A 17,722-nucleotide genomic window follows, 5' to 3' on the forward strand; every position below is an offset into this window, starting at 1 on the left:
CATTAGAGCTAGCTTATTTATGTATTCACTGCACCTACAGTATCTTAGGCATAAGTACAAAACCCCCCATGACTTTGCTCTCATGGTTCCAGTTACCCCGTTCAACCATGATCACGAAGCCGCTGATCCTCTGACACATCGTCAGGTCAATAGCAGCCTAACACAACATCACAATGCATAGGCCATTCAACTCACTTCATCTCATCGCTAAGCACCTCATCATCTCACATCATTACAAATGGAGGGGTAAGTACATATAATAAGATTCTGAAAAGAGAAACCACATTTTCGTAACTTATACCATATATTATCATTGTTCTATTTTATTATTGTTATCTCTTGCTGTATCTAATTTATAAATTAAACTTTACCAGAAGTATGTTATATACAGGAAAAGACTGTACAAACAGGGCTTGGTACAATCTGAGGTTTCAGATAGCCACTGGAAGTCTTGGAATGTAACCCATATAGATGAGGAGGGACTCTGTATATTGTGCTAACAAGGTGCTATTCAAGTATTTTTTAATTATTAAAAAATCACCCTCTAGTCTTTTCTAATCAACTTCCTCAGCAAAACATTCTTTTTCAGGTTCAATATCTTAATATAAAGCATAAGATTAAAGATTTCCAAATTGATGAGATCTAAGTAAACCTTAACTACTTTAAGATACAGTTTTAAAAAATAAATTCAGAAACCATAAAGCTATGATTTTCCAAATTTCCCAGCTTTCCTTCATTTCTTGAATACTAATCAGTAGTAACAATACCTCTAATGAAAAAAAGGGGGAGCATTCCATTTGGGAATAAGAAATACAACTAGTAAATTGTTTTCTAAGTTACAGGCTCACTTTGCTTTGAAAATGAAAAACAACTAAGAAATCATAGCTTGCTCTGATTAACAGTAGGCTAAGTTTACAATTTCTTCTACAGTAGAAGCTCTAAGCCCTTGATTTATTTACCATACCCCACAGGATTCATAACTTAAAAATACAAACACATAAAAAAGAAAAACAAATGTTCTTAGGATAGGTTATAGGGCTGGAGAAGTATATCCACTCATTAACTTCTCCCAAGTGAGATGACTTTCAGGAAATAACATCTTTATTTTGCCTGATATACCAAAACTTGTGGATTCAACATATTCATACTCAAAAACTGAATAGACAGATTTCCTTAAATAGAAATCATTTTGAATCATTGAGGAGAGCCAGTATCTCTCTTGCTTCAGGAGTTAATTATTTATGAAGAACTGTGGATTTGATAATATATCATTTATAAAGAAAAATGTAAAGGCACTTTCAAAATGAGATCATAATTCAAACAAGAATGAGCAGCCTTTGTGAGATTACTATTGCTAAAGGCTCTTAAGAATGACACAGTAGGACCTCACTTAATTCTATTTTAATAGGCAGCATTCTCCTATGTGATGTTTTTTTTTTTTTTTTTTTTTTAAGATTTTATTTATTTATTTGTAAGAGAGAGAGTGAGAGCGAGCACAGGCAGACAGAGTGGCAGGCAGAGTCAGAGGGAGAAGCAGGCTCCCTGCGGAGCAAGGAGCCCGATGTGGGACTCGATCCCAGGACGCTGGGATCATGACCTGAGCCGAAGGCAGCTGCTTAACCAACTGAGCCACCCAGGCGTCCCTCCTATGTGATGTTTAAAGAGATGAAAAGAATTAGCACACCACTAGAGAACTTGTATTTCAACCACTAGAGAATAAATTCCAAAACAAAGCTAACAAAATCACCAGTGTTAAAATGCCACAAAGGAACTCAAATGGATGTTAGGAGAGCTATTAATCCACTACACCTCAATACAATCATTTGAATATTACCAATAATATTTAAATTTTTAAATATTCTTACTGAAAATCCAGCTATATTCAAATCAGAAATAAATCTAAGTATTTTATATTTAAATATCACTCCAAGAAATTCTCCCAAAATGTGCAAACTAGACTATTTGCAATATTTGTTCTCAACACTAAATTTATATTAAATGGGCATATACTGCTTATTAGTTTTAAGCATTTCTAATACTGAAGAAAGAGAAAAAGCTAAGCCCAATCATTTTTAAGGAATGAAATAAGGCAGTATGTTTCTATAAAGACTAATTCTATTCCCTTGTATTATAACTGACTAAAATTGAACTTGCTAACTTACAGATTTATAAATTACCTATAAAACAAAACATTCCAGGCTAAACTGGACACATGATAGAACACATTCTTCTTACTCATCTTTTATCACTCATTCTTACTGGCTCTAAGGCAAGTCTATAAAGAAAAAGAATTTCTCACAAACCCCTCCAGGTGCCCAGAACAGTCCCAGCTGCATAGCAGTAAGAAGAACAACCATAACAGAAACCTTGAGTCTCTACTTCCAGATAGAGATATTTAGTGCAGTGAGTTAAGACAGTAAATGTTTTACAAGTGAATAAGGTCTACTGATCAAGAAACAAAAAGTAAGAAAAGAATAACTTTTGTTAAGTGGCTAATATCTAAAGAAGACACTAAAAAGTTCAACTTTCTAATCATAAAGAAAATAAAAATATCTAAAGTTATTACTTTCATGTGTCTCTTGGGGGTCATCAGTTTTCAGAATTAATTTTCCAATATGGTTGGCAGAACCTCAAAGGTATCCTAGGATGATACAAATTTTAGCTAAATTATAACACCTATTATAGATTCTCTAATGTTCTTTTCCAGATTCAAAATTAGTAAGAAAACAAACCAGATATTGCTAGAACATTCAAATTTAAATATTAAGTTTGAAAAAGTGAGATCTTGCCAAAAGCAAAGGAATGAACAAACAAAACCAGCTACCTTAGAATTAATTAATCACGGTACTGTATTGACTCTGAAGGAAAAGATTACTTCTAATCCACAATTCTATACCTACTGTCCAGTAGGATACACTTCAAAAACATGAAAATAAGGCAGACTGAAACTTTAAGGAATGCATAGCATTATGAGAGGAGACACTTCTCATGGAAAGCAATTTCCTAAAAGAGAAAAAAATTGTGATGAGAATGAAAACCCTAATTATTAAAATGCTTTAAGAACTACCAAATTTCAAGATTTACCACTACATTTTCTCTTCACCCTTTTGGAAAAGACACTATCCAAAAATGTTACTGAGATTCAAGTTACTCCACTAGGTTTAAAAATCAAGTATTTGTTAACAGATACACAAGAGACAGACAATGTGTCTTCATGATTCACTGATTAAGGTATATGATAAAGTACAACAGATAAAGAAACAATGCACAACACATTTTTTGAAACAAAGCACAACACATTTTTTTAAAGTAGTTAGTCCACTACAGAATAAAAGATAAAAGGCAATCATAGAAATATATGTCATATAAAAAAGGCAACTTCAAGCTCAAGAATATTAAACACAAAAATATTTAAATTTGCCATCGTCTCCTCTGAATGAAAAAGGCCCTTCGATTTGACAAGAAAAGAAAACCTTAGTAGAAGTCTATTTTAAGAAAACTCTCTAAGTTGCTCTCATAAATTCCTTTCATAATTAACCCAGCCCATTACTTTCACCTCTTTTTCACCTCTTTATTTTGCTACTGTGAAATATTTGGCTTTGTTCTTATAATGGCCAGCATATACTAAAGTATATACAAGGTACTGGGGGGAAAAAAAAAAAAAAAGAAAGGATCATCTTTCTATCTCATTTTTTATTCCAGGACCTTGGGTTGTGTTACATCCCTAATGAGTGCATTTAGAAACAGATGAAAAGACTATAGAAGGAAGAACAGTGACGTTTTATGAATTATGCTGCCTTTATATTAATTCCTTCAAGACACTTCTCCATCTATAACAAGAAATACATCAACAACAAAAAGATGTTACAGAATTAAATTCAAAAGTTTCTGATCAAGCAAGATTCCTTAATGGATACTAACATTAATGAAAACTATGATGAGAATATGAAAAATTGAAAATATGATAAACAAGATATTTACAGTGTCTCAAAATATCTCCCCACAAAACATTTGCTATTTCTAAGGAGAAAAAGAGTAATTTTAAGAGTATAAAAACTTGGCAGACACTTCCTTAACCAAATGATCAAGATAATGTCACCAGTAACGGAACAAATCAATACCACCTACCTCCTGATATAATGCACTGATAAGGACATAACATTATTTCTGTGGAATCCTTGCCAAAAATGCATTATCCCAATCTGATCATGAGAAACATCAGACACACAAATTAAGGGACATTCTAACTAGCTAGTACCCTTCAAAAGTGTCAAAGTCGTGAAAGGCAAAGAGAGAAGCATCCCAGATTGAAGGAGACTAAGGAGACAAGACAATTAAAGACAAGAGTATGAGATTCTGGATTAGATCCTGGACTGGAAAAAAGGTCATTTAGCAAATAAAAAATGGTCAAAATCAAATAAAGTTTACAGATTGGTTAGTATTAACTCCTGATTTCTACATTTGTTCTATGGTTATGTAAAATATGACCATTAAGGAAAACTGGATGAATTATATGAGAATTCTATTAACTAATTTGCAACTTCGGTTAAGTCTAAAATTATTTTAAAATAAATTAAAAACTAAAGAGGTTCTGAATAAGGTACCATATTTGACACACGAATGGAATGTCCACTAAGAAATATAAATCTACATTTTTCATTATGAAAAGTTTATACCAATCTAATCCTACTAGAAATGCCAGCATTATGTTATGTTCTGTATTAGTATCAGAAAATTAATCAGGGGTGCCTGGGTGGCTCAGTGAGTTAAAGCCTCTGCCTTCGACTCGGGTCATGATCCCAGGGTCCTGGGATCGAGCCCCGCACCAGGCTCTCTGCACGGCAGGGAGCCTGCTTCCTCCTCTCTCTGCCTGCCTCTCTGCCTACTTGTGATCTCTGTCTGTCAAATAAAAAAATAAATAATCTTTTAAAAAAAAATTAATCAGATGGTGACAGTCTTAAGTTTTTTCATTTCTTTGGTAAATTATTCTAATCCTAAATTAGAATAGGATTCTATTTTAGAATAGAATTCTTCTGAAGAAAGCATGTGAGAGATCAAAATCTTTCACCCACAAACAGAAAAACTAAGTTATGTTTATGTTAAATAACTAGTTGTAGAAATTAACTTTGCACTACAGCAAACATAAGATAGAACAGGCAGATTAAAAAACCAAACGGTCTTCCAATTTAAATTGATAATTTGAATTATCATATATAAGCATTTATTGCCATATTATAAAAATGGAAGGAATAAAATATTATGCTCATTTTTTTCTTTAAAAATGTCTATAGGAAACAAAGTTTAGTGCCATAAATGTTCCACTATTATTTTTTTCCACTAAAAGTCAACGATGAAGCTCCCTAATATTTTTTTAATTTAATTAAGTAATCTCTATACCCAATGTGGGGCTCAAACTCATAACCTCAAAATCAGGAATCACAAGCTCTTCCCCTGGGCCAGCCAAATAATTTACTTTCACTCGTAAAATCAGTAAAAAATATTTAGGACCTTTTTTTTTTATTACCATTTATTGAGCTTAGTATATAGCAAGTAATATATTATTATGCATTTAATATATATTACCTCATTCAATCCTCACAATAACTCTGACATATACAATATTAAAGTTTTATTGATAAGGACACTAAGGGAAAAAGTAATGGAATAACTGCCCTAAGATCATACACATAGCAGCTGCAGAATAGAAAATTCAAAACCAGTCTCTAGGACCCAGAGTTTTAACGAATTTTATATTTTTTAAGTCATATTATTTTCATTAACTTTTCTGTCAAATATTCGTATATGACAAACTGCTAAAATAAACAATGTTTTAAGAAGAATTCTGAAATTCTTCCCTTCAATTTCATTTAAACATGGATCTGTTGAAAGTTACTTGCTTTGTCATTTCTATCAACCAACAGAAGTTTGACAAGGCAATAAAGCTTCGAAATAAAGTATAGCAAAACTCTGTATCAGCAAAATAATTTAGAAACAGATGTTTCTATTGAACCTGAGAAGACTGCATCTAAAAGTAAATTGAAATGGTAATCAGAAATTTCTCTTACCTTTTAAAAGTGCTTTTAAAAAAGCTTTTTTAAAAATTTGAATTTCTAGTTTACCTATCCACTGACTTGCCTAACAAATCTATAGGATAGTCTTTTAAATGTATAAAAATTTCACAAAGAATTTAATGAGTTTAATTATCTTAATGTAATTTAACATCAAATCTACAACAGAAGGCATCATTTCTGTTATGAGCATGATTAAAATAATAGTCTAGCAATAACAAATTAGACTTTATTCTATTTCCCCAGACATTTTTGGAATAAGATTTTATAGTAACAATCCATGTCTTGAAAAGGAAAATACTGCCAAAAATAGTAAAAAGAGATGAAGGGAAAAGAATAGCACCCCCTGTTAAGTTAATAATTTAAGAATATGTTTGTTGTAATCTAAGAAATATGATTTGATATGAGAGATACATGAAGTTTATTAATCACTGTATAGGCTAGCAGCACAATTTTGTAAAAGCCACAACAGACCTTGGATTAAGCCCTTGAAAGTGCCAATACTACTAAATTCTCAATTCATCAAGTAAGACAACTTCACATATGGATGTATCCCCATTAGGAAATGATATTCCTGTATATTCCTTCACACGTTTTAATAAGTCACTCGTTTAAATTTTATTCAGGTGTAATACCAGAGTACAGTACTTTTCTTTCCATTCTTCCTTCAAAACTGGGGTCAAATTTCTGAAACCATCAAATGCAGCTAGTTTTAAAAATTCCAACTTTGCAGTTTTACAAAGACATTCCCAAAAGAGCCAAAAATTCCTTCCCTAATCTACCAATTTATCTTCAGAAACACCTCCAATAACCATTCTTTTCACCCCTTTGATAAATCTTTCAGTCCCCAAAAGACTTCAATTTTCACCTCAGAAGTTGACATCCCCATTTGTACTTTCTTAATCCATTTCTCAAATCCGTGTAACAAAGGGAATAGATAAATGGGAGAGGATAACCTTCAGTTGGCTCCTTTACTTTGTTAGCAATATCAAGCTTTAACTCTAAAACATAAGAAACACAAAGTTAGTAAAAAGTTCTACGTTAACGGTAATCAAAGCAAAGAAACTGATCAGCTTCCCTATCTCTGAATGTTTACAGTGTTAACTAGTTCTTTCTATCCTATTTACAGAGTTCCCCCAGGAATACACTAACTCATATGAAGTCTATCCCTAAGGTCTGTAAACCATTTACAATGACAAAGCCAATAAAATGAGGCTGCAAATATGTCAGGGCTGTAGTTCTCAAAATATGTTCTTAATCTTCTGCCAGATGGCTCACTTGGTATATATATTCATATGACAACAATTTTACTTTTATTTCTAATATAAATCGAATACTTATAAAAACCAGGGTGATATAGCAGAAAAGGAATTGTTAGGGGTAGAATAATAATTGTAGAGATGGGATCCAGTTGAAGTCTGCCACCATCACTTAACTATAGGACCCAAGGCATTGCTCATGTATAAAATGAAGGAGATTAACATTTTCCAAAGCATATTATGAAGAACACTCATTCTACAGGACATTAATAAACATTAGATGATCAAAAAAGTTGGGAAGGTTAGTGGTGACTAAATAAAATTGTCTCTCTTCTGCAGAATTTCTCAGTCTTTAATACATTAAAATGCAAAGTTAACCTCCAGGATGTCTATAACAAAAACCATTCCCAGGGCGCCTGGGTTGCTCAGTAGTTAAAGCACTGCCTTCAGCTGAGGTCATGATCCCAGGGTTCTGGGATCAAGCCCCGCACCAGGCTCCCTGCTCAGCCGGAAGCCTGCTGCTTCGCCCTCTCCCACTCCCCCTGCTTGAGTTCCCTCTCTCACGGTCTCTCTCTCTCTCTCTCTGCGTCAAATAAATAAATAAATAAAATCTTTAAAAAAAAAAAAAATTCCCCAAGACTCCTGGGCTCTAGAAATTTTTTTTCTTTTTTGGCTTGAAAAAGTGGTATATCAAAAACACTAGTTTTGAAACTTTTATACTAGATTTCAAAATCCAGTTCAATGATCTTGATACTTAAAAACCAGGTACTGACTCATTATCTTACTAAAAACAAGCTGATTAATTCCATTCATTCTAAGGAGATAGTGTTCACTCAGTCCCATATAGGAGGGAGTATGGAACAGATGGGTCTTCAGGGCACTATGTCCATCTAAAACAATCTTTATAATGAAAAAGAATCACTTGATTAGGGTAATCGTTCTATTTTGGAATATTAACAAACACCCAGAAGACACTATATTCCTTGTAAGTAGCCCCTATCCCCATTAAGAAAAAGAGGAAGGTGTGCTTTCTTAACAACTTTTGTTTCTGTAAATTTAAGAATTTTGAAGCAGTTCTCGAATAGTTGTAACACTGTCCCAGCAGCCTAGGACTCAGAAGAATTAATCCCTGATGCTTCCATTATAAGTAATAAATTCCCTTTGCTCATATGCATCTAGAATGGTGATACCAGATACACGCCATTCTTAGGAGGATTGAGAGAGAGTCACTCTTTTCCTACAGGGATTAATTCTCTTATGGATCCCCAGGCAAGAAAGGCTATACCAAAAATGTCACAAGGGTGCAGAATCCCTGGTTTAGAAGGTTATCGTATGGAGAAAGTCTCCGACTATGTAGGCAAGCTTTTAATTTTAATTTATAGTGCTTCTGAAAGGAATCATTCTTACTTACACAATAATAAAAGCAGATACTATGTACAACAACTATAAAGAACTGAGCTAGGTGCATGACATCCTTTATCCCCTTAAACCCTCCCAACAACAGTGCAAGGGTAGCTTACTCCCACTTCACAGGTAAGAAAACTGGGCTTACATTTACAAAGGTCACACAATGCAAGATAGCATAAAGAAGATTAGCTACCAGATCTGATGCCAAAGCTAATGCTCATTAAACTCTACCTCACTGTCCACTATGCTCCTTAATCCATAGCTAGATTAATCAACTTATTTGAATCAAAAGGCTGTCATGCACATCATATACAGAGCAACTAAGCATGATATGTTAATTTGGATAATTTAGAAAATATATTAAGATCTTATGATGCTTTTTCAGAGTACTAGACAAAACTCTTGGAAGACCAAAAGCACAACTTTTTTTTGTATCCTTAGTACCTTTGTTCAGTGCTAGCATACACAACAAGCATTCAAATATTTCTTAAGTAAATAAATCATCACAATACCAGGAAAGATTAGAAATACTATAAAAAGCTCCAAAGGCTAATAGACAACTGCTTAAATTAGCTTAGGTAGTTTTTCTAAAATATTTTATATTGCTAGATTTAGAGATGTAGGCAACACAACTGTTTAATAAGTTATCAATTATCACCAGTTCCTCCTCTTTCCCTTCTATTCACAGTAATCATCTTCTAGACCTTTCTGCTACCTTACTCATTTGTTGAGTCTCTGACTCAGACCACTACATGGCATTTAGGTCACGTATTTATAAGCTCAAATACAGCACAACTTGAGTTTTATTAGGCCAGAGTGTCTACTTGTTAAAAGTTTTTGTTTTTGCATATTGGATCCATTTCTTAACAAGAAAATTTAGTAAGATACTGGTAGATCCTCATGAGCTAAAAATACAAGTACAACTAGAAACTAAACCTTTAAATAAAAGGAAAAAACCCAAAGTGGGTCCCTTTCTGCTTTCTATTTCACAACAGACAACCTCACTTTTAAACATTCTCCCTTTAGGGGCACCTGGGTGGCTCAGTCAGTTAAGCATCTGCCTTCAGCTCAGGTCCAGATTTTGGAATCTTTGATCTCAGGATCCTGGGACCAAACTCTCCCCCGACCACCCCAATCAGGATCCCTGCTCAGTGGGAAGCCTGCTTCTCCCTCTCCAACTGCTGCTCCCCCTGCTAGCGCTCTCTCGCTTGCACTCTCTCTCAAATAAATAATTAAAATCTTTAAAAAAAAAAATTCTCCATTGTGATTGCCTACATGGATGGGGAGAATGGCAAATTTAGGCTGTCAAAAGCATACGAATAAGTAAAATGTCTAGAAATGCAATCAAATTATACAAGATGTGAAAATTACTGGCTTTCAGTAGCTTTTGGCTATTACACAGTAGTGGAAAGTGAAATTATGGAAAAACTGAGTAAGATTCATACTATATTACTATTCAGTGATAAATTAAGTTACTATATCAATTAAGATACTTACTATTAACTACAAGATTTTAGGAAGTTCCAATTGTTTCTTTATATAATTCAATGTTTATAAATCAGGAAACACACAATGAAAAATTAAACAAAGCAGCTCTACTGTAAAAACTTTGAATTAATAGAATACCTAAGGCCAAGGACACCTAGGTGGCTCAGATGGTTAAGCATCTGCCTTCAGCTCAGGTCATGACCCTAGAGTCCTAGGATGGAGCCCTACACTGGGCTCTCTGCTCAGTAGGGAGCCTCCTTCTCCCTCTCCCTCTACAGTTCCCCCTGACTGTACTCTCTCGCTCTCTCAGATAGATAGAGAGAGAGAGAGATAAAATAGACTAGAATAGAAGACCTAAGGCAATTGTCTCAAAAAATAAACTCCTCCTTTTAAGATAACAAGCAAAAAGACAAGGTAAATCCTGTTCTTCAACTTACTATAAAAGTATTCACATAAATTAGCATTTTCTTCTTCCAATAATAAGCATGAAATGCAAACCAAATGCTATAACCATTCAAAATTAAAAGACTGAGTCATAAAATGTGCTATTATGATTCAACCGATTAAAATGAGTTTTCTACTTTAATAAGTATCTTAATGTAACTTGATCATGTTAAGCATTAAAAAATATATATCCTAAGTATCAATAGCTTATCGTAAAAGCTCACAAAATGAGACCAGCAGAAGGCTACTAACTTGACTTACTGAAAGGTTCATGTCATAAAATTATTTCTACATTCATTTAGTCTTAAAAATTGGATTTCACTTAAACAAATTCTCCAAATTTAAAGTTTATTCTTTAGCAAAAATTTGGAAAATTTAATCATTTGGGATAGAAATGTTTTTAAGGGGCGCCTGGGTGGCTCAGTGGGTTGAGCTGCTGCCTTCGGCTCGGGTCGTGATCTCGGTGTCCTGGGATCGAGCCCCGCATTGGGCTCTTTGCTCAGCGGGAGCCTGCTTCTCTATCTCTCTCTCTCTGCCTGACTCTCCGCCTACTTGTGATCTCTCTCTCTGTCAAGTAAATAAAAAAAAAAAAAAAAAAAAAATTAAAAGAGTTAATTAGGAGGGGCGCCTGGGTGGCTCAGTGGGTTAAGCCTCTCCCTACGGCTCAGGTCATGATCTCAGGGTCCTGGGATCGAGTCTCATATCGAGCTCTCTGCTCAGCAGGGAGCCTGCTTCCCGCCCCCCCCGCCTCTGCCTGCCTCTTTGCCTACTTGTGATTTCTCTCTCTGTGTGTAAAATAATTTAAAAAAAAAGTTAATTAGGAGAAAACAATCGAAAGGATCACCCTTAAGAATATCACTCACTGTACAACTCTATAATGAGAATCCAGTGAAATCTACAGGACTAAATGCCTCCATCCTCATAGGCTAACGACTGCTTTTGACAGCAGTCAGCTGCCACCTCATATGGCTCATCAGTGGGCCAAGACAATCTCCAGAATGGTTAAGAGTACAAGCTTTGGGTCAAATCACCTAGCGGAATACTCACTCCATCACTTAGTATTATATGACCAAGTTACTTAACTTAATAATATTTTACCTAAATAATATATCTGCCAATAATACAGTAAAAGAAAAAGAAATTTTAGAATCATCTCTCTGTCATCCTATAATCCTCGGGTCCCCTATAAATTCATCATTCGTCTTATATAAATTTACCAAAAAAAAAAAAAAAAAGCTAAAGTGGTCGATAATTCAAACATTATGTTCCTTCAATAAGCATTAAATATACTTATTCCTAAAAGGATTGGGGTTCAGAATTATGGTTAATTATTATGGGATTCAAGAATGAAAGCAGGAAACATTTTAAGATATCTAATTTGGACTTAACCTATCTCCCCATTTTGGATCCATCCCTCCTCCCTGGAACCTGAAAACAACTAAAATTCCTAATAACAAAATATAACAGTTGTATATAAATCCTGCTGTCATTTCAGAGAACAACTAGTAAATAATGCTTGGTAGATCCCCAAAGAAGAAAATAACAATGAAGCTGAAGCTTCACTGTCAGACGAAACTTTATTCCAAGATTCTACAGTAACAGGGAGCATGAACTGAAGAAAAGACATGGCTCCAAGCCTAAGTCTGAAAGGGAAGTAAACTACAGTAATAAAGCCTAAAAAGAGGAAGAAAAGGAGAAAGCTAGATATTTGATGGGTTATCAGCACCTGACTCGTGGACAACACTACAGCCAAAACCCGTATTTTTTCAATCCACCTCACACCACTTTGCACCCAAAGCAATACACTTGGAGAAACAAAAATCAAGCAAAAAATAACTTACAAGCAGCACTTTTCTAAAATGAATTTGCTACTATAAGTTTTATTGACTATCATCTTTAAAAAGTAGTTTCTAAAACATGAGTTCTTTCCCCCAAGCAGAAAGAGAATCCTCGTCATTGTTGAAAATACAATAAAACACAACCAAGAAAATAAAATTAATTTAATATTAAGTATAAACAAAAACTTCCTTAGCATGTAAGTGGGTTAGGTTTATCTAGTTCATTTTTTTTAAGGATTTTATTTATCTATTTGACAGAGAGAGAGAAATATCACAAGTAGGCAGACGGCAGGCAGAGAGAGGGGGGGAAGCAGGGTCCCCGCTGAGCAGAGAGCCTGATGGCAGGGCTTGATCCCAGGATCCTGAGATCATGACCTGAGCAGAAGGCAGAGGCCTAACCCACTGGGCCACCCAGGCGCCCCAGGTTTACCTATTTTATAATCTCACTTTCAAATAGTGAATCATTCACTGTATCATGTCTCTTTGGGGTAATCTTAAAATTTCTAATTCCTACTTTGCTCTCAGGCTATATGCTACTACTTGCCTAATTTGCCCCTGCCTTAGAATCCCATTTCTTTTCTTTCCCCTCCCTCATCTGCTTTAAGGTGATAAAGACGGCAAACATAACACTTAAAAAGTCTAAAAAAAAATAACCAAAAATACTATACAAAAATAGCCCTGGAGGAAGAGGGTGGTAGCTACATGGCTTTATTTTGTGATAGCAATTTCCAGCAGTTTGGAGGCCTTTACATTCCAGAGGTTGTATTCCAAAGGATTAAGTTACCAGTGTTCAACCTCTGGATTAGTAGAATGTTACCATATGTGGACTGGGTCCTTGCCTCCTTAGCTTTCCTAATGAGGCCAAGGTCACTGATTCAAACCATCATCTCAGACTGTAACCACAAAGACAATATGCCTCCATTTCCACCACTGACAGCAAAAGGAATTACTGAGTTCCTCATACCCTATTAGGGAAGGAAGCAACTAGACATCCGAAATAAAGTCAGGAGTTCCCTAAAACCCAACACTGAGACCAGGCCATTACAAGGCACAAAAACTAAAAAGGGCCCTCCATTCCATGTCCAATTAAGTCAAGACTCCTCAATCCTGTCTCCGATGCTTTTCAAAGTTAGCCTTATCTTCCATATTCCTATATACAGACACCATCACTTACCAACTTAGACTATGTCCTATGCTCTTTTCCATAAATACTCCCTGTACCTTGAACCTTCTTGGTGTAAGTTTTCTCTACTAAAATAACTTCTCTCAAATGCCACCTCTTCAAAGGCATGTGATCTGATCTTTACCTTCTGACTCTCAATACTGCTTTATTAATATCTCTCCTGACACACAGCCTACCTTTGTCATCCTTTTCCCATTTATTGCACTTCCATCCCAAGTCATTCCCTAAAATGTTTCAAGCAGTCAACAAAGGTAGGTATAAATACTACAAAATAAATTATAAATAGGTGAAAAAAACTGAAACAAAGGACCGAAAACAGGAGAGTAGTATTTGGAACCTGTTATACCTATTATCTGTGTCTGTGTGTGTGTGTGTGTATGTGTACACATACACACACACACACATATATGTATATCTGTATGTATAGATACACACTTATTCTTGATTTTAAGTAGGCTCTCCTTAAGGACAGAGATTCGTGCTGTACAAATACTTACTAAATTATATCCTTTCAAATACATAGGAAATCTAAAAATTTCAAAATATCCTTTTAAAATTATATTTCTTTATATGTATATGCACACATATACGAATATATTCTCAAAATTTTAAATGGCAAGTGAAGTGAAAAAAAGGCACCAACATATAATTTACTTCTGTGGCACTTTAAATGTCAATAAAATAATCAAATTACTCACATTAGTGTCGATGACAGCACTAATGCTTTTAACATTTTTAAATAACTATATATACCGTTTCCCTTGTGGTAGACCTGAGAGTGCTGGGGCGGGGGGCGGGGGGCAGTTAGGAAGAAATTATTCTTCCTCTTTCCACTGCCTGGAAAAGACTGGCAAGTGAGTGAATGAAAAGAAAGGAGGGAAAAGTCTCTATGATCACTAGTGTAAAGAACCAATCCTAAAATATTAGTTCACACTTGGATTTCTTTTCACTACTAAATATATTTGGGACACATCTGCTTTGGATTAGACACAGATGAATCCTATGAAAACAAACTGCAAAAATCCTACCTGAAGGTTATTACCACTTACCCCTCGCACTTTTAAAACTACAGCTATAGATAATAGCCTTTCCAAAAAATTAGGTTATTTTTGTCTGTTGATTTTTCAAAATGAGAAGAGAAATATATTGCTTTAAGGGAAGACAGACTTGGAAAGTGAATACAGTAGTTTTCTAAACTGAGAAATTTCCTAACCAAAGGACTTCTATACTGAATCACTTTACAAAAAATCACTATCCCTCTAATTTATCTCCTTCATTCATTAAAAAGTAACAGAGAAAACAATTTCCTGACTGGTTCTTTCTGCTTCCAGGTGTACCCCCATTCCAATCCAAACTATGGATTCATTTGATACTAATCTTCCTTGAATGTGACTTAATCAAAAAGTGTTAAGCACCAGATCACTCCTGAATTCAACCTACAGTCACTTCCTATCACAGCCTAAGACAAACTTAACTCTATTTAGTCTGACTGTTCCCCTACTGGTACCCTGAACGCATTTCTTATTTTTTCCCTTTTATTAGTACTCTCTTACCTGAAACATTCTTCAACCCAAAACTTTCAAAAAGTCCATTCAAAACACTGCATCCCTGACCTACCAAAGGTCAATTTCATCCCATCTGTGAACTTTGAATGTAATTTACTCTATCAGGAAAGAGGAGTTCCGTTAGTCTGAGAAACATTTTGTAGCACTATTTGAGAATTCACTTAGCCTTTCTGAACTTGTTGCTTCATCTATAAAACAAGAGTTGAGTGAGATCTCAAGATTTCCAGCTCTAAATTTCTGATTTGTTCATTTTGTATTTCATGTCATTTAAAACTGTTATTTAGCTCTAATTATTGTCATGTAATTTCACCATATGTACGTTGTATATACTCCTTAAGGACAAAAATCATGTTTGATTATATCTTTGCCTATACCATTACTATGTAATAATTTACACCTTGTAGGTACTCAATAAATATACCCATTTGATAGGCTGCTGAAAGGGAGACAGAAAGAATTTAAGGTAACAGGTACAGTAGTATATCTGGGAAGAATTGAAACTTACTCCTGTATATCAGAACAGCTATGCATATAATGTCAACAGAATGCAGAGCTTCTGGCTGTAATGATATCCCCATCCCAGATATTTATGGGGTTTTTCTTCTGCCACATGTCTGAATGCACTCACTCGATAATATTTCAAAACATACTATGAGCTAGGCACTATTGCATGCAGTGAGAATACAGAGGTAAACTAGATGGATAAGGTCCTTGTTCTCATGGAGCTTATGTTCTTGAGTACAAGAATAAGAGTACCATTCCCACTCAAACTTCCAAGATCAAGATAAGATTATTTGAGGACAGAATAAGATAAGAAATATCTGCAGTTCCCCATGCCTTCCAATACAGGAAAGCTGACTGAGAAAACAACTCTCAATACCACTGTCAGAACAACTCAGTTCAGACCATATGCTAACAGAGGCCAACAGAGCTCAAGGGTCTTAAGAGGACAAACTCTGGAACCCAAACTGCCTAGATCTAAATCCCAGCTCCAACTTACTAGATATGTGACCTTGAATAAGTTACTTGTTTTTTTTCCCAAGTTAATCATTCTATGCCTCAGTTTCATCTCCTGCAAAATGGGGGTAATAATGGTACTTAAAACTCATATAAGATTTTCTGAGAATTAAATGAATTGATAGACATAAAGTGCTTAGAACAATCCTACAGCTAAGTACTATAATTTTGAACTCTCTTACTGTTAAATTGTTATAGAGTCTATGAACAAGCTAAAGACAGTACATAACACCCAGTAGTAACTCAATATTTAATCAATGACTGAATAAATGAACCAGACTGTTTTCTTCCTCTGTGAATATGGAACAAAAGTATCCTATCAACTTTAAGACTGCTAGGACTCAAGGGGATATAATCTATTTCAAAGTACTTTGTTAAGAACAAACCCCCCAAAGTCACACAAGAGTAAGACTTCATTACTACTACCAGTAGAAATGTATCATAGCCATACCACAGCAAAAATTTGCTAGATATTAAATTGCATGTTTATACCTTCAAAGCATTCCTAACTAGTCAATATGCTGTTTATTACCATGTGAATGAATGTATACTAAGAAAGTCTAATACTGAAGAAATCAGGTAACTAGCCAAGCTGTGAAAAATGAAGTCTCATCACAGTGAGCAATTTTATAATCAATCCAATCAAAACTTACTCAAAAAAGGAATACTCAGGCATGTACCCAAGGTATCAAAAGTTGCCTAACCTGAGTGGTGAGCTGATAGTATAAAAATAATCTAGAGTCCTGGGAAAATAAGCTGCTATCACATCTGTCTTAACCTCATGCAGCTCAGAGTAACCCTTTACTCTACGGCGTCCTGGATGGGGAAGGGCAATACCATCCACACCATGGTAAATCCATATACACCAGGATTTAAAGCTAATCCTTAATAAAAATCAATCATAATAAATCTTCTCCCCAATCAACACAAATATGGTTTTCAGCAAAGCAACCAGGTTTTAATATGGAAAGGTCCCTCTCCTAATGGATGACCATTGCACTACAACATCAGATTGTACATTTTCCCTTCTGTTTTTAATTACCTAACCTTAAGAGTAAAGACCTCATCTCTTAACACTTTTTATGCCCATTTAACACCCACTCACAGGTAATCAATTAGTTTAGCTAATTTTGATCACTGCCAAACCTTTTTCATCTGCCTTTAATTAATCCATAACTTACCTGTTCAATAACAAGTAACCATAAGTAAAATAGATCAGTTAGGAATTTTAAACAAGTAATTAACTCACTATTTACTAAACTGTTTAATAAGGAAAACTCTCAATACAAACAACATTTTTACAAGTTACATGTTTATATTTTCAACAGCTGAAACTGTACCAAAGGACTTCCAAGACAATAGTTGGATACTATTTAAGCTTCATTATATATTGAGATGAACAAGCCAAAAGATGATAAAGAATACTGATATTCTAATTTTCAAATAAATAGGG

The 17,722-nt window shown here is 34.7% G+C and overlaps 1 protein-coding gene across 7 annotated transcripts in view; it reads right to left on the reverse strand.

The window, feature by feature from the left end:
* The window catches only part of TSC22D1 (TSC22 domain family member 1), a 141,521-nt gene that overhangs the window by 111,158 nt on the left and 12,641 nt on the right, over positions 1 to 17,722 (reverse strand). The window lies entirely within an intron of this gene.

This window comes from Mustela lutreola, chromosome 13, assembly GCF_030435805.1.
Source record: "Mustela lutreola isolate mMusLut2 chromosome 13, mMusLut2.pri, whole genome shotgun sequence".
Lineage (NCBI taxonomy): Eukaryota > Metazoa > Chordata > Mammalia > Carnivora > Mustelidae > Mustela > Mustela lutreola.